General features: G+C 38.4%; 1 long non-coding RNA gene across 4 annotated transcripts; it reads left to right on the top strand.

Annotated features, from left to right (window-relative positions):
* The first annotated feature begins 3150 nt into the window (after positions 1-3150).
* LOC142035957 (uncharacterized) lies at positions 3151-20819 on the top strand. Of its 4 annotated transcripts, XR_012652012.1 has the most exons (7): positions 3151-3443; positions 4366-4441; positions 7289-7380; positions 12275-12368; positions 17327-17559; positions 19369-19484; positions 20582-20819. It is a non-coding gene; the product is annotated as an uncharacterized LOC142035957 (long non-coding RNA). The 4 variants fall into 4 exon arrangements; XR_012652011.1 differs by lacking the exon at positions 17327-17559 and having other exon boundaries at positions 3182-3443; XR_012652013.1 differs by lacking the exons at positions 12275-12368; positions 17327-17559 and having other exon boundaries at positions 3182-3443.
* The last annotated feature ends 1715 nt before the right edge of the window (positions 20820-22534 follow it).

Here is a 22534-nt window from a genome sequence, read left to right as displayed (position 1 = left end):
AACAGTTAATTTTTATAAGGCAGCATTACCCACCATATCAGGGAACTTCTCTGCTGTCTGGACTATGTGCAAGGTCATAGTCCATTTTTATGTATAATTTCTGATTATAAAGTTTCACAGAATTATATAATAATTTAGGTTGGAAGGGTCCTTTCGATGTGAAATTATCCAGCCACCTACTTAAGGCAGGGTCAGCTTAGTTAATTTGTTCAGGGTTTGGTCCAGTAGGACTTTAATATCTCTAAAGATAACAATCCCTTTTTTGGTAACCTGTTCCAGTTTTTGACCACTCTTATGGTGAAAATGTTTTTTCTTATATGTAGCCCAGAATTTGTTTTGTTGCCACTTGTGTCTGTTGCTTCTTGTACTATCTCAGTAAAGGTCTGAGAAAGGTCCCTCTGAATAGAAATTATGGAATCTCAGAAATGTCTAGGCTGGAAGGCACCTTTGGAGATCATCTGGTCCAAACTGTTGGAAGCAGGGCATTAGGTTAGGTTATCCATTGCCTTGTAAAGCCAAGTCTGGATTATTTCCAGTGAGGGACAATCCACCACATATCTGGGCAACCTCTTCCAATATTGTTCTTTATATCTAGACAGAACTACTCCTAAAGCAACTTGTGCCTATTACATCTTTCTAAATGGTATCTTTTCCCTCCAGCATGTTGAACAGCTGCCCCAGTTTGACCTTGAATTTACTGAGTGCTCTCCATTCCATTATCCGGGTCATTAATAAAAATAACACATAATATTGGCCCCAGTATTGGTCACTAAAGGACCTTCACTAGAAATCAGCTGCCAGCTGAACTTTGTGAACTATGTACCACTGATCAAAACCCTTTGAGCTCAACAGTCCAGCCAATTTTCTAATTTTCTTTATAGTCTACTTATCCAATCTGCCTTTCAATAATTTGGATATAAAGATACTATAGGGACTGTGTCAAGTTCTTGTTAAAGCCAAGGTAAATGAGATCCACTGCTCTCTCCTCAATGTGTGTCATTGTCACATGAGTATACACAGGTACACAAAGCACCTTCTAGGGCCCTAAAATACTGATTTAGAACTGCAATTAGTTACCCCATTCATCTTTATTAAAAATAAGAAGTCTCAAAGTATCAGATCAAGATGCTTTTCCCAGTGATTAACTGGATGATGGTAAATTTAGTAGCAGTGAGAAATATGACAGAAGCTGTAGTTTTAACACGTGTAGCAAGGTAAATATAGATATCTAAATTAGGTAAATATTAGATATCCAAATCATAGAAAGTTTCACCACAGATTTTATAATTCTGATGTCTTTCCAGAATTCTAGCTCTAACATAAAAAAAGACTTTTTTCCTTCACTTTTGTGCCTTTGATTTTTCATCAACCCTTAATAAAGATCAGTTCAAATCCTTGCAGTGTCCTTGTTAAAAATTACTTCTATTGAACATATCCAAATACTAGAAATAGCCTTTTCACTTTGCTGAGCAAACTTGTGGTACAAGCTATTACTAAGTGTGAATGAGAATAGCTAAATATTAAGCTTCAGTATTTTCAATCCCATTACATTAGTGCTAAGAAACTTTACTGAACCATACTATAGTAGTGTGAAAAAATACCTGAGTGTTAAATTCATCTTACTGAGATCTTTAAATACAAGGATGACAGAAAAATATCCTAGTTTTATGTAAAAAACGTCCTTTAAAGTGCAGCATACATCTGCCAGGTTTCATCCAAGAATAAGAAGGATAGATATAGAAAGGATATTTTATAATTGAAAGCCTTGCTATATTGTCATTAGCATAATTATCTCAGCAAGTGATCTTCTGCTTCTGGAATCCATTTAATTCTTCATCACTTTTACATTCATAGCAACAAGAAAAAGCTGAGCAAATTTGTTGACTTTTCTCAACTCTTGTCTTTTATTTATTCTTGTAGGTAAACCACACAATAAGGTAGCAGTATGCCTATATGCCTGAAATTTTGTTACTGCAGTTCATACTCTTACCCTATCAGCTCTCTGTAGAAACAAGTAAATGTGCTATTTGCTTTCTAAATAAGATTCCTTATAAGTGGCACTGTCTCTTTGTTATGGTTCTAACTAATTTCATGGATATGTCAAATCTCATCACTGCTTAAAGTCCCATGACACTCAACTTTTTCCAGTCAATCTGCATGAAACTAGTACTGTTCTTTAGAGTTGCCCGTCAAATGGCAAAAATTAACCATTTATAGATCTGCAGTTTTGATCCTCTGTATTATTTAAAGTCTTTGGTAGAGCATGTGGCATATGACAATAAAATGGGGGGGATATAAGGTCAGCTGGTTCTACATTGCCCTACTAAAATAAAATTTGATTACCAAGGCAACATAAAGAGATTCAATTACAACATGTCTGTTCAGCAAAATGTATGACACCTATCAGTAACATTTTCACATGGAAGCTATTCAGAAACGAAAAACTGTGCTTGGAACACTATTTGAGCATGTGCACATATTCACACACAGCACAAGTGAGTTACTTGGGTCTTGATTATGCATTTCTAAAAATTGAAGGTGTTTGAACATGAGCTGTGGCTCACATTTACTCCTTTTATGAATAAATAAACAATTATGTCACCTCAAAATCTGTAAGCTCATTTCTTTAACAGGCCTTGGTCCCTAGTAGAGGCCATGAAACCTGTTGTCCCAGGCTGGTAAGTAATGATTATGCGGGATTTGGGGGGAGTTACTACTAATAAAACTATTGCTTTATTCCAATATATTTGTTGCTGATCAACTCCAGAGCTATAAAGCACAGTAGGAGGATGACGGTGAGTTACACTGTCATTCCCAGGATGATCTCTTTGCCAAGTAAATTAAAGCAGCAGCATGGTGTGGTGATGCATTCCCCCCGCCGCCTGGGCTGCTCTGCAATCTCAGGAATTCCTGTTAGGCCTTGGCCTTTGTGTAATGAGTTGGGTGGTTAAGCGTCCCTTCACCATACTAGGAACTCTTGCATGACAATGGTGGGGAGTGGCACTGACTGTATCAAGAACACCTCTTTTCTGGCTGAGGTGCAGAACGAGAGCGGGAATAATTAGTCATGTCCCTGACAGCCTTGGAACATCCATTATCTGGATAGTAGCTTGAGTGGAACAGTACCAGTGTTACTGCAATTCCAGTAATTTGCTGATGACTAAAACCAATCATCTTGTGAACCTATAAACAGCAGTCCTAAGTGAGGGCCTTTGAGTTCTCCTGCACTGCAGTGAGCTGCAACCAGCATCTCCCTCTGAGTGGGATGCCTCTCAGAGCATGTGAACTCTCCAGTTTGCAAAGTTTGGAGGATGGTCGCTGAAAGCTGAGGAGGGGACCTGGGCTGAAACCCTTCACTCCTTGAGGCTCAACCCTTGCCCACTGAGAAATGCTGAGACATTTGAAGTGAATATTTCACTGAACTCAAGGGGAATTTTTAACAGGTATACCTTTGTTTATATATATATATAACTTTGTGTCTCTGTGTGTGCATGTGTGAATTGACCTAGGTATCCAATAGCAAGTATAATATAAATATTGCCATTTCAAATCTATAATTAAGACACTGTTGTGATTGTAGTAATTTCTATTGAATCACTTTGTAAATGTTAAATTAGTCAATGATTAAGTGCTGCTAAATCTTGTGATCCACCTTAAACTGTGAATGAACCTTAGACTGCTGTTACACACATATAATCCCTTAAGACATAAACCATTGACCAAGTCTGGCACTAGGAGTAGATCCAGCCACACCTAAGATCCATCAGGAGTTTAGAAAGCAAGGGCGTCTTCTCTGAAACTCGTGACTCAATGGGCAGGTCTGCCTTGCCCTTTTGCATCTTCAGTCTCTGTATAAATCATTCTAGTTTGATTCTAACTTGATTTTCCTTTGTACACTTCATCCATGTATTAAGTAATAGAGTGAATCTCACCATCGAACTTTGTGAAGTTGCACTTTTATAAACTCCTATTAAATAACTTTTGCTAATACCCTTGATGGTGATTCTTTAAGCAGCCCAAACCACTCATTCATGACACATGACAAAACTGTTTCATTCACACTATTCATCCCTTCTCTTATGGATACAGATTTTCTGAAGATAAAAGCTTATCATCTTTCAGAATTCTATGCACAATGTAAAAGAGTTTTTCCATTACTTAACTCTGTGCCAAACTCTGTCCTCTGAGACTCGTCCACAATTTCCATTACCATCAACAGCAGTTACATGTAAGTATTAGATGGCAGATCTGGTCCTCTGATTGAGAAGTAGTCACAGTGAGCACTCCCATCTGATGAAAAAGGAACAAAATGCCAATTGATTTGCATGGGATGTAAATTGACATTGTGTCTTCTTATGTTCATAGGTTTGAAAAACTGTTCTGTTTTATGGACCATCTTCAACCACAGAATTCAGGGCACAGTGCTTTGAATACCTTCAAAGTAAGTTCAAACACATTTAAAACAATCTAACTAGAATACCACTTTTTTCTTTTTTACAAGTAGTTTTAGGGGGCTAAGAAATAGTTGCATATGTTAAAATGAATGTCAACACCTGATTTAGTAAAGCAAAATACATTTCAAGTATTAAAGCTTATTGAAAAAATGACAAACATTTTCAAGTTGATTAGTACTTTTTTATGCTTAAACCAATTTTTAAAAAAATCTAATAGTTAAGTTTTTTGTAAGAATCCTGTCAACATCTAAAATCTGTGTAAACAGTAATGATTATTTTTTTTTAAGTGGAAAACCTGTAGGTCCTGAAAACCCAAATTCTAAGGACACAAATGAAAAAAAAAAAACCCCAAACCCAACAGTAGTAGGTAAATATAACCTTAATAATAAGACAAATAATCTTTACTATCTGTTAATATTTACAGAAATGTTATATATTTATATTGCAATGAATTTTAAGTAAACAAAACTTAGGTTGCTTAATTAGGTTTCTAAACTAGAATTAAAATTAAGTTACTTAATGCATTTAGATCAATAATGCCTGAAGATGTTATGATAATAAGAATATTAGGGAATCAAGCCCTTCTGATAAAAAAAACCCAACAAAACCAGACTTATTAAGTACTTCCATGTTATTCAGAAGTTTTTTAAAGAAGAACAGAATAACAAGAAGCTGTTAATAAGAAAAAAACCCCACACAAGTAACATCGTAATGACCCTACAAAACCTAAAGCAATACATTTCAGTGACCATTTTGCACAGTCCTCCTGTAACTTGTCCAAACATTCTCAGTTATACTAAAGTTAGCATTTCTGATTCTACATTATGATTAAAAAGCCAGGTCTAACTGCGAGCTGTTGAATAATTCTGAACAATTCATGCTTCCAGATCATCATACCGAATACTTTATGCTCCAGAACAAACAAACAAAAGCAATAAAAAAGTGATTATTATCATATCATAGAATCATAGAATGGTTTGGGTTGGAAGGGACCTTAAAGATCATCTAGTTCCAAACCCCCTGCAATGGGTAAGGACACCTTCCACTAGACCAGGTTGCTCAAAGTCCCATCCAACCTGGCCTTGAACACTGCCAGGGATGGGGCATCCACAACTTCTCTGCACAACGTGTTCCAGTGCCTCACTACCCTCAGAGTGAAGAATTTCTCCCCTATATCTAAACTAAATCTACCCCCTTTCAGTTGTATATTCACTGAAAATACATTATCTCCTCCATAAAACACGAAATAAGATCTGCGAGTTTATCTGTAAATTCCATAAAGCACAGTATTTTAATTTTCACAGTAAGTTCCTTATGCTGCATTTAGATTGTGCTACTTGGTCTCTGCATATGCCCAGAAGTGGCTTTTCAACTAACTCTAATTTATTTCAACAAGTATTATATCTTATTAGGGAACTGACTGCTTTTCAAGGCCATCTGGCAATGTTGTTCAGGCATTTGTTTAAAGTGGAATGAATTTTTCATCTTATTCACGTGTATGTAAATCAAAAATATTTTTCCTTAGATGTTCAAAAAACTTAAAATGGACCCCAGATCAAATCTGGAGACTGTTTAAAAATGTCATGCAAATAAAGTTAATTAAAATTAAAGATTGGATATAAGCCAAATGAATACATCTCCTGGAAAGTTGTTAAAATCTGTTTGGGGAGATCAATTTAGGGTATATAAAAATATTTTTATTTACTTTTATCATCTATATCATTAGGTATTTCAAGACATAGTAGCTGACTATGCCATTATTTCAAAATAATCAAGGAGGAAATAGCTAAAACTGTGTTAGAGATGGTTTCTTCTTAGAATTTTTTTTTTTTTGAGTTGCCAAAATTTTTCCTAGGATAAAAAAAAATAAAAATCAAAGTCTAGAAAACATTTTGGAACTGCAAAAAAAGGAAAAATATATATGGGTAAAGTGATGCGTTCTGAATAAACACAACATTTATATTTTGACCTCTTTTCTTAAAATACTGAAAATGAACTGTGACAACCATTTTCATTTGGAAAGCTAACAAGAATAAGAATAACACCAAAATATGAAATCAGAAGATTTTTGAGAACTAGCCAGTTCAAGTTCATTGATTTGGTAGTGCACTGTACTTAATAGTTAGCTGTGGTTTAAATACTGAAAGAAATGCAAAGATGGATTGTGTGTATTTAGCAAGGTGTTGACATCAGGGGAGTGCAGGGTTCTCTGTGAGAGATCAGGAACTGTCTGTGCCGGACACAGCTGGTTCCAGATGGTATTATAATGATGCCACAGAAGCCACAACTGAGTCCGTCAGCAACACTGGTGGCACCTCTGTGAAATGAAATGACAAAATACTGAACAGACAGAGGGGTGAGGAGAAAAAGCTTGAGAAACAGCCCTGCAACACAAAGGTGAGAGAAGGAGAAGGCAGTGCTGCAGGTGCAGGAGCAGAGATGTCCCTGCAGCCTGTGGAGAGACCATGCTCAAAGCAAATTTCCACACTGGAGCCTGTGGAAGGACCCACACTGGAGCAGGGGAAATGTGTGAGGAGGAAGGAGCTTCAGAGAGGAGCCGTTTTCGACTGATCACAACTCCCATTTCCCAGCCCTGCCTGCACTGCTTGTTGAGGGGAAGAGGTAGAGGAGTAGGGAGTGAAGGAGTGAAGTTGAGCCTGAAAGGAGTAGGGAGCAAGATAGTGTTTTATTTTTTTATTTTGTTTCTCACTACCTTTTTTTTTTTTTTTAAATAGACAATAAATTAAACTAACTGCTCAAGTCTTGTCTGTTTTGCCTGTGATGCAAGTGATCTCCTTGTCCTTATCTCAACCCACTGTTTTTTCTCATCCTAGTTTTCCCCCCATCGTCTTGAAGAGGGGGACTGAGAGAGCAGCTGGTTGGGCATCTAGCAACTGGTGAAGGTCAACTCACGACACGGAGAGAAGTAAGTGTTAACCTGATGCAGAAGTACATTTGCTGGAAAGCAAATGGTATTTTTACAATTAAAGGCAAAAAAACAATTCATAAAACAATGATAGTGATTAAATACTAGTGTAATTTTATTTTATAATGTAATTATATATTAATAACTTAGAGAAGGTTATTTTTGTAGGAGATATGCTGGCATTCCTTGCTTAATTCAAGTAAACCTATTGTGATGCTTGGTAGCCTTTTTTGGGGCAAATGAAAAAGGAAAGAGAAAAAACAGAAAAAGAAAAGAAAATCAAAATAAACCATAACAGAACATGCTTTATTTTTCAAGGCAAACTCACTATACAGTCAGTAAGGAAATTGATCAGAGACCACAAATGCCCACAAAGTACTGTAAAGCCAAAGATAGGGCTGAATTTCTTCTTTCAGAAAAAGTGCTTTCTCAATGTTTTCTTCCAGTTTTGGTATTTCATTCAGTGTATGCAGATTTTTCCATTAAATTTCTTTATACTTTATGTATTTTGAGGCCTAGCTCCCACAATGCAGCTAACAGAGGCAGCCAAGAGAGATGCAGCAGTTTCTACAGAAGTTCACACAGAAGGATGTACAGAAGAGGGCCTCAGATAAATTTATATCACAGTAACAGTCTCAGGTACCGTGGTAACATGGTACAAAGCGGTTTCCCCAGCAGGTGTTGGAGCAGCTCTCCTTGCCAGGGTAGAGGCTTTGACACAGACTGAGCTCTGAAGCTCATCCAACCTTCTAACTTTTCTTCCATGTGGGCACAAAGGATACTGCCGGGAGAAACCTGGACATGATGAAAAGTGACTACAAAGCTCTGAGGGCATTAGCCAAGGGCGTGGGGGCCAAAGCAGTGTTGTCTTCAATCCTGTCAGTGAGGGGAAAGGGAGTAAGGACAAGGACATTAATAAGATAAGTCAATAACTGGACAGGCTGCCCAGGGAAGTGGTTGAGTCACCATCCCTGTGGGTATTTAAAGGACATGTAGATGTGGCACTTAGGAACATGGTTTAGTGGTGGACTTGGCAGTGTTATGTTCACAGCTGGACTCATATCTTATGGGTCTTTTCTAACCTAAATGATTCTATGACAGGAATGGATCACAAAATCCACATAGTGGGGCTTAAGCAAGGTCAATTCCAGCATTTACATGTAAGGAAGTACCTACAAGGCACCATTATGGAGAAAACCTAAAACCCTTTCTAGGAAGTCAAATTGCCTGGGTGCCTCCTTAAAGTCCCTATATACTAATGTACAGAGGGTCATGCTGCCACCCAGAGGGACCTCAACAGCCTGGAGAAACAGACTGACAGGAACCTCATGAAGTTTAATAAAGGGAAGCCCGAAGTCCTGCACTTGGGGAAGAACAACCCCTGGGACCAATACATGCTGGGTGCTGACCAGCTGGAAAGCAGCTTGGCAGAAAAGGCCCTAGGGGTCCTGGTACACATGAAGTTGAAAATAAGCTAGCAATATGCCCTCACGGAGAAGGTGCATTTGACAAAGTATTGCCAGCAGGTCAAGAGAGGTGATCCTTCTGCTCTACTCAGCACTGGTGAGGCCACACCCGGAGAGCTATGTCCCGTTCTGGGCTCCCCAGTACATGAGAGACATGGACATAGTGGAGAGTTTTCAACAAAGGTCCATGAAGATGTTGAAGGGACTGCAACATCTCTCCTATGAGGGAACGCTGAGAGACCTGGGACTGTTCAGCCTTGAGAAGAGAAGATCCAAGGGAGATCTTATGTCAATGTTTATTAATGGATAGTTACAATAGATGTTTATAGGTATTTATTATATCTCCCTCACACCCTGTTTTCTAAATTAAAGTTAATTTTGTTTATCCACAATATAAAGGAATGATTATTTGAAATGCAGCCTGTATGTTTTATTTTTCTGTCCTTGGAAGATTGACTGAAACAAAAAATAAAAGTGTAAGCATGCATTTGTCAATAAGATTTTATATAACCACTTGAAAAGTAGTAATAATTATAACTCAGCATTTAAATAGCAACTTTAGATTTTCAAAGCACAGTGACTCATTAATCTTCATAAGACTCCCAAGGAAATTAATGGCCTATACAACAGTTAATGGAGTATGTTCTTCAAAATCCCTAATGCTCATTCTCTAGCTCTTCTTAAATTATTAAATTGTCCAAATTAATTAACTAATTGCTAGAACATGTACCAAATAAATTGGGGTCACAAAAAAGAGAATGTAACTGTGCAGATTTTCCTTCATCAGTAGGCTCAAGAACTTCTTCCTAGACTGAAAGTATATCTTCCAAAATTAAAATTAGTAACTGTCCAAATGTCCTAAATTCTATAAATTTAACAGCCCAAGTGCTCAATGCTTGCATCTGTCTTACAGGATTTACAGATCCTGGAGAACAATGGCAAGGTGTGAGGAAACTGAAACTTGCTTTCAACCACTTGGGGAATTACAAACTAGACCAAAATCTAATGGTACTAAGCATCCAGCAAATCATTACTACTTTTTCCATGAGACACGGGATGCTGGTAAATCTGAAAAATGTGTGCACACACAAACACACAAATACCTACAGATGCTAAATTTAATTTTGAATATTTTCAGGTAACAGCAACTGTTTAGGATCTATTGCTAAAGTCACCTTACAAACAGGAAAGACTGAAAAAGAATATCCAGCTTACTCTTTTCTTCTTACTTTGATTAATAAATGAACAATAGAAATGTTTCTTGGAGTTACTGAAAATACCAAAATATCAACTCACTTATAGTCTAAATTAAATATCTGACTACCCTACAGTAATTAATTTTGTTAATTCCATTGCAAACTAGAAACAAAGTACAATTTATTCAAGTCTGTCTGGTAATCTCCAAGTTCAAAATGTTACAAATAGGTGCCTTTGGCTGGATTAATTACCATACTTAATAATTCAACACTTGGCTTGCAGTGCCCCTCCTGAATCAGACTTAAAGTTCCACTGGGGAAAGAGCTCATTAACAGGCTATTAGGTTGTCTCTGTCACTTATCAGTTATTTGCAGAAGGCACCCATGGATAACAATCAAAATGGTTCAGAAAATAATTTTCATAAGGATTGGAAAAATGTTTGGAAAGTAAAATAAAAATATTTCCTATTATCTTTTAGGGTTTTTTTTATACATTTTGTACATACTTAAAATGTTTTGGGGATTATCACAGGAAAATATTTAAACAAGCAATGTGCATGCAAACATATCTGCTGGATATGCTGTCCAGATTCTTATGCTGTATATATTCTTATACAATGGCATACACAAATATTGCTTTCCTTAAAATGTATGTATATTTTGAGCATTCTATCACAGTGATTTATATATATGTCTGTAATATGTGTTACTATAGCATATATAACATATGTATATATGTTACTATAGCAGTATGAGCCATTAAAAATTCTCTTTTAATTACTAGCATGATCATACAAATATTTAAAAATAGCCAAGAATGATAAGTAAGAATGATAAATGAGGTTAGGATAAGTAACTGTCCAAAATAGCTAATAACTTCATCTTAATTATGCCAATCTCTATAGAATCCTTCTGTTGGCTACAGGAGAGACTCACTTCACCAGGGTGATTCAGACAGGGAGTAGAACTTACACCTTTAAACTGTATTTAGGAAGGTCACTATCTTTTCTCTTCCTGTTTCCAGCTATAGAGGGAGAGTTAGGATGGAAGGCTCATTAAATTAATCTCTGTGAACTATTCATCTGCATCAGGTTTCAGTTTACAAACTTGTCTCTTATTTCACATCTTCAGGAATTACTGTGCTTTAAAATAAAAGTGCATTTATTCTACAAAGGCACAATTAATAAGCTCCCTGAAACATTGTGGGTTTAGCAAATAAATTAAATGTCTAAACTGTAAAGAATCCAATGCTAAATGTGTCTTAATTGGAGCCAGCTCCAATATTTCCCAAGTTATAAAGTCCTGCAGAAAGAGGGCATAAAAACAAAAACATATTGCTCAGAAACTTTAATTGACTCTACTTACATGAACCAGATTATAAATGTTACACATAATAAACTTGCAGGTCCCTAAAGAATCTGATTTCTTTCATTTAATCTATATTTCAGGTTTTAATTAGTGCAGTGGAAAACTCAATTACTCCTGAAATTATGTCATTATAATTTGTAACCCAAAATAATGGAATGTAACGCCTCTTCATTTCCACATCCAACTGAAAACAGGGCTTTACCTTTCAAAGCTGAAAGTTCTGGGGACAGGCAGGAGTCGGTTTACATCAGCCCATGTTTATATTCAGAAGTTTGATGCTTACATCATAATTCTCAGCACTTCTCTTGAATGGTTTCCAACAATCATTTAGGTTGATACTTAATATTATTTCTACTGACTTGCTATTTATTTTCCTTGTTTAACTAAAGATTTTGAAATACTTCGATTTTTGGAAGTGCCTTACCATGGAAGAATGAAGGCTCTTTTTTTCTTTTTTTTTTTTATTTTGAGGGGTCAGAATTCATGCCTCTTCTTCTAATGCCTTCTTATCACTCACCCAGCCTCACACTCATAACACTAGTGAAGCACTTTAGTGAAGAGATGAAAATTTTTGTTATATTGATTACAAAAAAATCTCCTTATCTTTTAGGGAAAAAATTAATAGGGATTTTTCACCTATATGTTGCTAAAAATCTCTGAAATGACACAATTTTGGTCACCATTTTACCTTTTATCACCATGTTAGGAAACTGATCCAAAAGCTGTTTATTAGCAGCATGCAAACTCTTCTCACTAGTGCTGTCAACATCATTCTTTAATATTTCAGCAATGCAAATTCTTATATGAAACCCAAATATTCACAAGATTTAATCACTACTGTTTTATCATATTTCAATACCCAAGACATCTGCCTTGAAGAACGTGAGTCTCCAGTGCTGGGAAAATGTGAACAATTGTGCTGCAAAGGCAATACTAGACCAGGAGAGGGAAAAAGGCTGTAAGTATACTTATCATCTCCAAAATGGTCTCTTTGATTGAAACACCTAAAATTTGATTAAACATTATGTAAACAAAGAATGCAATGCTCTTTGGAGAACATATGTTACAAATAGAATTGAATGCAAAAGGAAGCTAGTTCGTCTACCAAGTGGAAAAATGCAGGTAGTTTTGAAGAAGAAACAAAGGTACAAGTTAGAGAAGTTTATAAAAGGATTAGGTGGGAATGTTTGAGTAGCTGACTGGAAGACAAGAATTATGTTTAAAACTTTCTTTACAACTTATGTAAGGAGAAAACATACTAAACTTAAAAAGTAGCTTGTTCAAAAAGTAGGTAGAAAATATACTAAAATTATCCACAAAAAAGATTTCTAAAAAGCTACTAAGACAACTCACGTGAAGCTATTCAGGTCATGGAAGGAAATGGAACATAAAAAACTGTGACACTGCTAAGCTCCATTTATTAATAGACCAAGTATGGCATAGGCTGTGTCAAAGGGAGTGTTTCACTCACCTTTGCACACTTACACACACACACACAGACACACCACTGACAAGGACATGCCTGGGCTACCACTTCTGTGAGATGGCATAGCTGAGCCAGAGGAACTAGTGACTCCCTCTGGTCAGACTGTCAGCCCATAGGTCATGGTTCAGCTCCCAAATGTAGCAGCACCATCTTGGGCATTGGGTTCCATGTGGGGTCTGAAAGCTGCATACCATCAGTCCCCCAATCTCTGCCTCTGAAGGCCTTCAGAGTTCTCAGCCCAGGACACCAGTGTGAACAGCCCATGTTGACATCCTAGTGCATCTTTCCAACAACTTCATGCTCTCCTGTAACGTGCTGGAGCATGGCGCAAACCATCGCTCATAGTCTGATCCTGTTGATCTTGTCTTCTTGGTCATGGCTTATTATACTCATCACAGTTTACATTGCACTCAGGTCTTAGTCAAGGTGAGGTTCTTCAAACTCCCGGTAGAGTCAGTAGAGGACCTCTGTGAAAAATCCAAGCTTCATGTAAAATTAGGAGAATGAGTAATCTCATTCTTCTGTGGATTAGAAGACAGAAAAGCAACTGGAACACATTTAAAGGACCAACACATTGGAATATAGACAGACTTTCAAAATAAGCACATATGACTGGAACAAGATTTTCAAAATAATTTAAGTTTTATTTAGGCAATAGACAATGTAATCAGATTTCTTAGAAATCTCAAATGTGGGGTATCAAATTATTTAGAGAGTTTAGGATCTAAGAGTCCTGAAGAGAACTGTCATTTGCTGATAATTATCTTAAATGTAAGCACCTAAACAGAGCTGAGCCATTAAAAAAATTGCTATCAATTTTGCACAATGAATATTAAAGAGACTGTGAGACAACATATAACTCTTGCTAAACTGCATTTCAAAAACATCACAATCAGCCTCACTCTAGTAAAGTTTTAGTTTGCGTCTGAATGCCTTTTTTCAATAGATGCTAAAGAACTTGTTGCCAGAACATTCATTTTTGGGCGGTGGTGAATATTAGTCCAGAATAATAATGTTTCACTGAGGATCAATCTATGCTAAATAAAATTGTGACATAAACTTGCATAAAATTAATAAGCACTGTCTTAACTTTGACTTGCATAAAATTAAAAAGCACTGTCTGATTCAGTTATGACCCACACTGAATTTCAAAATGATTTTGTTTCATTTATTCTTCAGCCTTTCAAACTTGCTTCATGACAACCTGTTATCTACTGTAGAAACCTGTGGAGCTGATTATATAAATTGTTTGTGCATTTTATATTCATCTACCTTCTGTATCTTGAGGCAATGTAGGTTTTTTTGAAGATTAATGAATAAACAGTCAGCTAGTACTGGCTGAGTAGCACGCATTGTTGAGGTTTCCTTATGTATGATAGGATTATTATGCCTCACTCCATTTCAAGTTTACAACTCTAGGAAATTTATTTTATCATTTTTTTTTACTAATATTTTTAAATTAATGAATTATTTTCACTGAAGATACTGTCATTCTTGCACTCCAGTTAGTACAGTATCGAGTTTCATAGAATTGGTTTAAGAAGTCTAAAATTCTGTGGTAGTAAGTCGTTCTAGAAAAGAGTTGCAATGGTATAAATTAGTAACAAACTTCTCTCCACTGAAAGGCCCAGCAGTCATCATCGCAGCCCAATCAGTAATAAAAGGTGTGTAGTGGCTCACTGCACCTTCCAACCAATAGCTTCCAACAGCTGGAATTTCAGCACATCTAAAGGAAATCTGGATAGTTTCCATAGGTGATAAAACTGATGGTAGATAGCAGAAGCCCCATACTTTCTCAGGAAGGAATATAGAGGAAAGGACAAAGTGATTCTGTATGCTTATTTATGTTTATTGCAATCTCTCATAGGAGATTACAAGCATTTCTAAGCCCATCTTAGAATCTCTTTATATAACACATTGATTTCTATAAGAGTAAATACTGCGAAAGCATTCTCAATCATTCTGAGATTTTATTTTGGGTAAAAAATAGTCAACTGATTTTATGAGGCGAATACCCCTTTTTGAAAACCATCATAATTCTGCTTATATTTGGGCACCATGAAAAATATAAGATAGGTCTCTGCATCATATTATTAATGCTGAATAGAATCCTATGTATTTAGCAAATCTTTTTAATCCTCAGAGAAAGCAGTGCTCTTCAGAACATTTAATGAATTGCAGTACACTTCAGGCTTTTATCAGTGTTTTCAGCCCTAAGGAAAAAACACAAAACCCCAGAAAAACCTTGAGTGCGATTACTCAGGTCTGTGATTTACTAAAATGCAGCAAGTATAAATATAAACCGAGTAGTCTTTGTCCATCTCCAAGTTCCTAAGCTTCATTTTTTTCCAATTTTTTTCTTCAGCTCGTCAATTTTTTATTTTTTCTTTATTTTGGTAAGGTTTAAGAAGTAGCATGGTATGCCTAGATTTCAGGATCTGGAAAGTAGGATAAACAATAATCATTTTAAGAATTGGCTTATCTGGATGACTAGATGCAATATCTTCCTGAAAACACTATGAAGTTCTGCAGCTTGTTTTTCAGTGGCAATAGCTGTATGGGGTTTTTTTAGTTATAGATCACAGAAACACAGAACGACAGAATGGTTAGGGTTGGAAGTAGCCTCTGGAGGTCATCTCGTCCAACTCCCTGGCTCAAGCAGGACCACCTAGAGCTGGCTGCCCAGGACCATGTCCAGATGGCTTTTGAATACCTCCAATGTGGAACACTCCACAAGCTCTCCAAGCAACCTGTGCTCACTCAACCTCACAGTAAAAAAGTGTTTCCTGATGTTAAGAGAGAACCTCAGGTGTTTCAATTTGTGCCCATTGCTTCTTGTCCTGTCACTGTACACAACTGAAAAGATCTAGCTCTGTTCTCTTTGCACCCTCACTTCAGGTATTTATATACATTGGCAAGATCTCCCTTGAGCCTTCTCTTCTCAAGGCTGAACAGTCCCAGTGTTCTCAGCCTTCCCTCATAGGAGAGATGTTGCAGTCCCTTTATCATCTTCATGGACCTTTGCTGGATTCTCTCCACTATGTCCATGTCTCTCATGTGTGTTATAGTAACTCACAGAATTACCTCACAAGGTTGGGAAAACTTAACAAATTTTGAAATAGTTGGTATGAAGAAATACAATACCATGGAGACGCTGCTAGGAGATGCTGATAGGTGATCATGTAAACTTAAGATAAGCAGAGTTAGAATATGTTCAGTATGTATAGCCGAGAACATATTATTCATTAGGAATAGATAACGGTATATTAGTCAATGCTGGATGAGAATCAAATAAAGACCCTGTCCTTGCCTTACCTTGCTTAATTTTAATACTAAAATCAACACCCACTTGTGCATAATGAGTATGTAAATGTGAAACCACCTTGGTATAATGAACTGGACAAGAGCATGACATGCTCAGAAGATATTTTCATTATACAAGTTTGTGAAGCCTATCACAGTTTTTGTTGTATGTGTTTCCTTGTAACAAAATTGTATACAAACTTCAACCTTTCTTTCTAAAGGTGTGCAGATATTTGGAGACCTGGCACCCTATACTGCAGTATAGCAATAAAGACAAGTATCTCAAATTGATGTGTTGATTGGCTTATTGCACAGCGGGTGAAAGAACCCAGCTTTTGGGACAACACTGGGGACCCCAGAACTGGACATAGCTCTCTGGGTGTGGCCTCACCAGTGCTGAGTAGAGCAGAAGGATCACCTCCCTCGACCTGGTGGCAATACTTTGTCAAATGGAGCCCAAGATACTGTTAGCCACCTTCGCCGTGAGGGCATATTGCTAGTTCATTTTCAACTTCATGTGTACCAGGACCCCTAGGGCCTTTTCTGCCAAGCTGCTTTCCAGCTGGTCAGCACCCAGCATGTATTGGTCCCAGGGGTTGTTCTTCCCCAAGTGCAGGACTTCGGGCTTCCCTTTATTAAACTTCATGAGGTTCCTGTCAGCCTATTTCTCCAGGCTGTTGAGGTCCCTCTGGGTGGTAGCATGACCCTCTGGCATATCAGCTACTCCTGTCACTCTACCCCATCATTAAGATCATTAGTGAAGATATTAAATGAGACTGGACTCAGTATTGACCCCTGGGGTGCACTACTAGTTACTGGCCTCCAACTAGACTGTGCCACTGATCACCAACTTGTGGGCCTAGGCATTCAGCCAGTATTCAATCTCCCTCACTGTCTGCTCATACAGTTCATACTTCCTTCTCTAGAAGGATCTTATGGGAGACAGTGTCAACAGCCGTGCTGAAGTCCAGATAGACAATGTCCACTGCTCTCCTCTCATCTACCAGGCCAGTAACTACAACATAGAAGTTTATCGTTTTGATCAAGCATGACTTCTCCTTGGTGAATTTATTCTGACTAATCCTGATGATTTTCTTGTCTTTCATGTGCCTGAAAATGGTTTCCAGGGTTAGCTGCTCCATTGCCTTCCTAGGGACTAAGGTGAGGCAGACTGGTCTGTAGTCCCATGGATCCTCCTTCTTCCCCTTCTTGAAGATAGAAGTGACATTTGCTTTCCTCCAGTCTTTGGGCACTTCTTCCAATCATCACAACTGATCAAAGATTATCGAGAGTGGACTCACAATGACATCAGCCAGCTACCTCAACACTTCGTGACTCGGATCAGACTGCATGGACTTGGGTGTGTCCAGTTTGCTTAAGTATTCCCTGACCAATCCTCTTCTATGAAGGTTATGTCATCTTTGCTCCAGACTTTCCCCCTGGTCTCTGGGTTCTGGGATTCCTGAAGGCCAGTCTCACTACTAAGGGCTGAGGCAAAGAAAGTACTCAGTACATCTGTTGAGGATTTCTTGGCTGGGCGAAGGCATGTGAGCAATCCAGCCATTAGGTGGGAACAAAGCATAAGTTTACAAAATGCTGGAGCAGACAAGGACACTGTGTCCTTGTACGCTGGGAAAAAAGAAGATAAGAAAAGCCTGACAAACAACACCTGGATACTGAAGAATGAGATAAGTAACGGCTGGACACCTCGTGAAGAAGCTTGCGCAGCCAATAGAGAATAAGATAGTGTTGTGTGAAATGGGGTATTGTACCAATTAGAGTATTGTATAAGGCGCGTGCACAAGGGCATAAGATATATAACTGTGTCAAACGTTGTAGTAAATGGGCTTCACTTGATCACATTGGTTTGTGTGTGATGTCCCCTGTGGATCCTCCGCAACATACATCAGCCTTTTCCTTGTGTTGTATAACCAGATCCCCCAACTCATTCAGCAATGGGCCCACATTTCCCTCGTCTTCCTTGTTTCATCTATGTACTTAGGGAAGCCTTCCCGATGTCTGAAATCCCTGACCAGATTCAATTCCATTTGGGCTTTGGCCTTCCTAACCTCATCCCTGCATGCTCAGACAATGAGAAAATGTCTCTGTATTCCTCCCAGTTTACCTGTCCTTGCTTCCACCCTCTGTATGCTTCATTTTTGTGTTTGAGCCTGGCCAGGAGCTCCTTGTTCATCCATGCAGGCCTCCTGATATTTTTGCCCTATTTCCCGCTCAGTGGTATGGACTGCTTTTGAGCTTGGAGGTGATTCTTCAATATCAACCAGATTTCCTGGGCCCCTCTTCCTTCCAGGGCCTTAGCCCACAGGACTCTTCCAAACAGATCTCCGAAGAGGCCAGAGTCTTTTCTCCTGAAGCCCAGAGCTGTGATCTTGCTTTTTACCCTCCTCCCTTTCCTCAGGATCCTGAACTCCACCATTGTGTGGGCACTGCAGCCAAGCCTGCCTTTGACTTTCACATGCCCAACAAGGCCCTCGTTGGTGAGGTCAAGGTCCCACAGAGCACCTCTCCTTGTTGGGTCCTCCAACACTTGGAGGCAGAAATTATCATCAATGCACTCCAGATAGTCCAGTCTTCTACCATGATGGACACTTAAAATCAAAAAGGAAAATTCACACAGTTCAGTCTAGACATGGATGTCTCTCTTCACATCAGTTGTCCCAAGGCAATGTCAGAAAGGCAGGAATTCTTGGACTGGAATGAATTCTAGGGAGCTGCCTATGCTGGAGAAGTATCAATTCATGATTATTTGGTCTGGTCTGGCTAATTAAGTGTAATTAAGGATGAGACTTGAGTCCATTTTTTTTTTTTAACTTCTTTCAGCAAAATGAAGAACTGGTAAAGTTACTTCAGAATTAACACAAACATTATTTGGAAACAAAGGCACAGATTCAGAGTCTAAAGGTGATATCCTTTCCTGAGACAGAAAAGTAGAATGATACACTAGCTTAGAAATCTGGTGTTTGTCAGTTATGCAGGTTGCCTTTGTCAAAATGCTTGCTCTCAAATCAAACAGAAAGTAGATTTCAGTTTCAGTATCTGTCTTAGGAAAATGCCCTGGACTCTATGAAGTATCTGTATTTGTGTTGATATTGATTTCTCCTCCAGACTTTCTCCTATTTTATGTTAACTGTATCCTTCATTATCATAGACATCATTACCCAAGGTCCATGTCTCCCAGAGGAACTGCAATGACTGTGAAGTTATAATGAATTTGAGTCCTTTCAGGCAAAGGAGAGAAGTGAGCTAGAATATCTCACATATCAGGTGAGTGCTCAGTGGTAAAATGAAGGACATTATCGTTACCATTATAAACCAAAAGGCAAAAATTACTTAGCAAAATTGACTCTAATTAATAAAATAGGGATGACCCTATTTTGAGAAAATTAAAAGTTTCCTCAAAAACTGGTTTTGTCCGGTTACACTAAAGATTAGTTTTTTTGCCTTAGATAGATGGCATGATGTCATTAGACTTGGACAGCATACTCCTGTGGTCAATGTTCTAAACATCTTTCTGTACCAGAAATGAACTATAGCAAATATGAATAGCTTTCATTAAAATAACCACTTATATGTTTGGGAGTTGTGCTGATTAAGCTATTTATGTAAAAATCCCACCACTGACAGAAATTATTAAATCACTATAGGAACTGGATGCTGTGTTTTGTGTAGAAAGCTACAAAAATGTATGAGGATTAGCATGAAAGGTAAATATAGTGATATACCATTATACAGTGTCCTCATACTATCAGAGCTATAGATACAACACAAAGGTTCAGCCAGCACACTGTTCCTGCAATAGTCCTTAACTATACTGAGTTAGAAACCTTGTATGATTTTAGTCTAACTCTAGTCCCACCAATCTTTATTTTGCGAGCAGTAGTTTCAGTTTTAACGATTGTACTTTCCTTTATGGAAAGATTCATTGCTCTGCATGGAAGCTAAAATTAATGTTGCATCTTTGACTCAGAATACAGAGATGTAAACACAAACAATAAACTGCCATATCACAGAAAAAGCAAAAAATTATTTTATGTTAAATATTTTTTTAATTTATATTTAAAGAAATTATAAGGGTTACCAAGGAGGGGAAAACTTACTTGTGTTAATTGCAGGCATATGAAAAAAAACCTATAAGGTTTTCTTTAAATTTAAAATATAACAGCAGATGCTCTGGCTATTATTGGCCCTTCATTTCATTATTGGTGTGTTTACCATTTTTATCACCAATAATGCTTTCCAGCAAAAACCACAAAAAAAACGAGAAACCCCAAGAAAACTCTGAAGACTGCAAAATTCCCACTTTGCTTTTAAAAAAGGGCTATGGTGTAATTCTAATGGGCTTTTCCTTTGTGTTGGTTTAGATGCTTTTTTGCTCTGAAAAACTTTCTGATGTGGGAGCTTTGTCCAGGAGCAGTGCTCCATGCAAACAGATCCATGGCCAAAAGGACAATGTGCCCAGGAACTGACTGAGAGCCTTGGGATGGGCCATGGACCAGCACCTGGTGAGAAAGCAATACCTGAAGCTCCTGGAAAGGTGTAACATGATATCAAGTGGGCTGGTGACCCTGGTGGCCTAATAAACTAAATTTAGCAGTGTCACATTGTGTGCGTGTATCATTTGCTTTTCCATTGAGAGAGTTTCTTCTACTCTACTAGTAGTTGCCCTGTCATATTTGCCTATTGCAACAGTTGAAATATTTGCTTGTGACTAGAGGCCAAGGAGACCATGAAATATCTGTACTTAGCACTCAGAAATCAGACCTTTCCTGTTTGTATCTTAACTACGTCCTTGTTTAGTTTACTGCAGGGTTTTCTATGCCAACTGCAAGCTTAAATTAACTAGGACACAGTGAGTTAAGGAGACTTTAGATATAGTACTGAGATACTAACACAATGTTCTAAAATAGATCATCAAGAAATATGAATGGAATGGAAGGCAGTGGAGCAGCTCCCTGCATCGCCTCACAAACTGAGAGGGGTCACTGCCCAGGAGTATGGGACACATTAGGGGATGTAGGGGAAGAGAATTTTGGGATTGCACAAGAACTTTTTATGGGCTACTTAGAGGAGGAGTGGAAGATAGAGAAAGGGGGGGAATTAAGGTGGTTCAGGAAGGAACAAGCATGGGAAAACAGAGAAAAGGAGGTAAAAGTGGTGGGTCTTGTGTAAGCACATGGCACATTGATATGCTTGCTTGACTGTGCCCTGCGCCTCACCACTGCTGTCTGTCCTGTCTCCCTATTAAATTGTTTCCTGGCTATCGTGGGGAAGGGCTCTCTGGTGAAGGTTCCCTGTGCAGTACGCACATGTGTGTTTTGGTGGGGACGCTGAGTCCAGCGATTGCAGTGGGACCATGGTTCAAAGGGGACCGTGCATCTGTGGTGCCAATGACTGGAGACAGTGGGGGGTGTGTGTGAGTGTGTGGTCACTATCAAGGATCAAGCCAGACAAGTGGCAAGTGGGTGAAGTGGCCTGGGAGCAAGTGTGTGTGGTTATGTCTCTGTGAGTGTGAGCACAGGAGGAATTGGTTATCAGAGGGGTGATGGGATCCTGGCCAGCTGCTGGAGAGACTGCAGGGTCTGAGGGACTGTGTGCCCCAGTTTGCATCCATTTGCACACGTACTTATGCTTTTGTGAGGGAAGTAAATGAGAAGAGCAAGGATCTAGGATCAGCAACTGGACAGACTGTGTGTCTAAGGCCAGCTACTGGAGGGATTCACAGTGTATGTGTGTGTAAGGGGGGTCTGTACCAGCACCTGGAGTAGAAATGAGGCCTCAGGGGCTCCTATGTCCAGGGGCCAACAACTGGGGAGACTGGATTCCAAGGTCAGCTACTAGGCAGGCTGAGTGTCTGAGCCCAGCTGCTGGAGGGACCCACCTTGTACATATGTATATATATACATTAGTGGACCTTCACACAGCTCAGCCAAAGAAGAGAAATAATGAGGCAGTTGGCACTGTTTGTGTTTGAGAGAATGATGTGTTTTCTATGTGTATTGCTCTGTGTGGTGGGCCATGTGTATATGTGTTGTACATCTGTTTTTCTGCATGTGCCTGTTAGGAATAAATGGAGCTGCAGTAGCCTCACCTCCATTAACTTTCTGGATTCAGCAGCCTCTAATAAAATAAATGAAACTCAGTGGAATTTACTTCACTAAAGCCATAAGAGGGTCAACTGGTTCAAATGTGTGGTAAGTCTGGCACTTTCAACACTAATGTTATTCTTGTTTGCCTTTACCCGACCATCTCCTAGTTATTTCTTGATGACAAAACTTTACACTGGGACATGCAAAGTATTCTTAACTTTTTATTTC

The sequence above is a fragment of the Buteo buteo genome, chromosome 10, assembly GCF_964188355.1.
Source record: "Buteo buteo chromosome 10, bButBut1.hap1.1, whole genome shotgun sequence".
In the NCBI taxonomy this organism is placed as follows: Eukaryota; Metazoa; Chordata; class Aves; order Accipitriformes; family Accipitridae; genus Buteo; species Buteo buteo.
This window is presented reverse-complemented; position numbering and strand designations above follow the sequence as displayed.